Source organism: Pteropus alecto, unplaced genomic scaffold (genome assembly GCF_000325575.1).
Source record: "Pteropus alecto unplaced genomic scaffold, ASM32557v1 scaffold50, whole genome shotgun sequence".
Taxonomy (NCBI): domain Eukaryota; kingdom Metazoa; phylum Chordata; class Mammalia; order Chiroptera; family Pteropodidae; genus Pteropus; species Pteropus alecto.
In genome coordinates, this window is record NW_006431918.1 from 6,350,791 (window position 1) to 6,354,472 (window position 3,682).

Sequence of the window (3,682 nt, forward strand, 5' to 3'; positions counted from 1 at the left end):
TCTCAACCTTGACATTATTGATACTTTGAGCTGCATATGTTTTTATTGTGGGGGACTGTCCTGTGCTTATTTAGGGGCATCCCTGGCCTTGATCCCTATTCACTAAACGTCAGTGGCATACTTCCACCCCCCAGTCCTGACAACTCAAAATGTCTTCAGACATTGCCAAACATCCCCTGGAGGACAAAATTGCCCTGATTAAGGACCACTGAAATAAGGAATATGAATTCACTTTGTAGGATATGCAACCTATACAAATGACATACTATTTAGCAGCTTATATAAAAATTCTTTACAACTGAAAGTTACCTACTAATGGCTTAGGTGATTAGACAAAACCTTGGGGATCAAATAGGGGAAATAGAATTGATAAAGAGGGCTTCGCTTCTCCTTGAGGAAAGAAATTCCTTTTGACCTTTTGCCTAAACTGCCCCTGCCTCCTGTGGCAAGGCCAATTTCGGCAGGCAATGGGTATACCAGTTTCTATATTCAGTAGTGCCAGAGCAGGTAAATTGCCTTAAAGATTGGAAATACTTTCCTCTTCCCATTTGAAGTCAAGATATAAGAAAAGCGGAAAGAGAGCTTTTCTGTTTTTTTTCGTGCTTATAAAATAATGTTAAAGTTTTTTACTTAGGATACGGTAGTATCTGGGTAAATGCTGAAAAAAAAAACCTGGCTTGACTAGTTATAATCAATAATTAAAGTAATTCATAGAGCACCTGATCAGACTTTCAAGGTGAGCATTTTGAAGGGAAGGGCAGCTTATAACACGATTGTTCTTTCTTGGAATTTAAAGAACATTTTCAATATTTCTGAATCCAGTTTAAAATTTTTATTAGGAAAAAGGATATTAATTTATAGAGAAGGTTTAAATAGTCTTACATATAGCAACATTCAACCGCTTCATAAAACAACTATTTTTCTTTTGCTTCCTTTTCCATTTCAGAGAATTATAGAATTTTAAAACTCAAAAACACTTTTGAGGTTTTCTAAGGAGTTTTTAAAGTTTTTGTGTCATGGACCCCTTTGGCATTCTTCTAAAGCCAACTAACCCCTTTCAGAATAATAATTTTAAATGCATAAAATAAAATGCATAAGATTCCAGGAGTGTCAATCATGTTGAAATACAGTGATCAATCTATATTTTAAATTATTTTTTAAATTATGATAAAATACCCATACCATATAATTTGCCATACTAACCATTTTTAAATGTACCGTTCGGTGGCAGTAAGCACATTCGCATTGTTGTGCAACCATCACCGCCATCCATCTCCAGAACTCTTCATATTGCAAAACTGAAACTCTCTACCCATTAAACAAGAACTCCTCATTCTCCCGTCCCCCCATCACCCAGTCCCTGGCAACCACCATTCTGCTTTCCATCTCTATGAATTTGACTACTCTCATTACCTCATAGAAGTGGATTTATACAATATGGTAGTCCCCGCTATCCACAATTTGGGTTTCTACTGTTTCAGTTACCTGTGGTCAACAGCAGTCCAAAAGTATTAAATGGAAAATTCCAGAAATGAACAACACATACGTTTTAAATTGCACATCATTCTGAGTAGCGTGATGAAATCTCGCGATGTCTGCTCCATCCCACCTGGGACATGAATCATCCTTTTACGCAGTGTCTTTACGCTGTATTTGCTTCCTGACTGTTAGTTAGTAGCCATAATGGTTTTCAGGTGGACTAGGCGGTATCGCAGTGATTGTGTTCAAGTCATCCTTTTTTTACTTAAAAATAGAACCAAAGCACAAGAATGGTGACACTGGCAATTAAGATATGCCAAAGAGGAGCCATGAAATGCTATCTTTAAGGGAAAAGATGAAAGTTCTCGACTTAAAGGTAAGAAAAAAACTATTCGTTGAGGTTGCTAAGATATATGGTAAGAACAAATCTTGTAAAAGTGAAATTGTGAAGAAGGAAAAACAAAGTCGTGCTAGTTTTGCTGTTGCAGTGCATAAGTACTTAGGTAAGATGAAAAAGGCATTACATTTGTGGTGGCGGACATCAATAGAAAATGTGTTCTGACTGATGGCAATGTGTTGAGCCAAAAAGCGTTGACTTCAGATAGAAGCGTCTTCTATCCGAAGACTTCAGCAAGGCAGCCTCTGAAATGAGTGACTCCAAGCTGTTTACTGCAAGTAAGGGATGGTTACACAGATTCAAGAATAGGTTTGGCATTTTGTTATCTCCCGTCATCACGAGAAGAAGAAAGCTGAGTAAGCTATTTTGAGAGCAACTACATTCACATGACTTTTATTACAGTATATTGTTATAATTGTCCTACTTTATTATTAGGTTGTCGTCCATCTTTTACTGTGTCTAAGTTGTAAGTTAAATTTCATCATAGGCAGGTATGAATAGGAAAAAACATAGTATCTATAGGGTTCTGTACTATTCAAGGTTTTAGGCTTTCACTGGGGGGTTTTGAAACACCTACCCTGCAGATAAGGGGGTACTACTGTATTTGCCCTTTTGTGGCTGGTTTACTTCGCTTAGCACAGTGTCCTCAAATTTTATCCATGTCATAGCATGTATCATAATTTCCTTCCTTTTATGGCTGAATAGTAATATTCCATTGTGTGTATGTACCACATTTCATTTATCCATTCATCCATTGATGAACATTTGGGTTATTTTCACTTCTTGGCTATTGCGAATAATGCTACTTTAAACATGAGTGTACAAATATCTGTTTGAATCCCTTTCGCTTCTTTTGGGTATATACCCAGAAGTGGAATTGCTGGATCATGTGGTAATTCTACTTTTAATATTTTGAAGACCCACCATAAAGTTTTCCATAGTGGCTGCATCATTTTACATTCCTGTTTACAACAGTGAACAAGGGTTCAATTTCTTCACACACTTGTCAACATTTGTTATTTTCTGGTTTTGTTTGTTTGTTTGTTTTAAATAGTACCCAACCTAATGGGCATGAGGTAGAGTTTTCAATATATTTTTAAAAACAAATTTGAAATATAGTATATGTATGCTTTTTATTAACATATTAATTTAAAAAATCTCTAGCAGCAGGTCTAGAAACTACCATAATTTCTAAGTAATAATGGGCTTAAACAATGTTTCAAGATATCTGTTAAAATTGCCATAAAATGTGAAGATATCTGTGATTTCTATTGGTGACAAAACACAGATAATACACAGCCACTACTGCTGTGGTTTGTTGCCTACATTCACATTGTGAGGAAATGCCATTTTCAGTTAGAGTTTAGTGGAAATAAAATGCAATTTTCCCCCCATACAAGTTTATAGACCCCCAAAATTATCCTTAAACACCTTGGGAGTTGTGGACCCCAGGTTAAGAATTACTGATCTAGTTCCTCCCTTGTTTTATAGGTGAAGATAGCGAGGCCTCCAGGGGTTAAATGATTTGCCAAGAGCCACATGGTGCCAGAGCCAGTACTAGAACTCAAATCTCCCAATTCCTAATGTTGTGTTTCTTACTGCAGACATCTCAAGCAAAATGATCCACATCTGAGCCATCTGGACAGGAACCAAAGCTTTCAGCTCCTTTCTTTGTGCATAGTAGGTCTCAGTAAATAGATAGAGGACAAATGGTGTATATTATAGGCAAGAGAGACCAGAGCTGAACACATGATCAGTCCTCTTTGCTGAGAATCTCAGTATGGGGATGTTTTTTCTCTCCAGCAG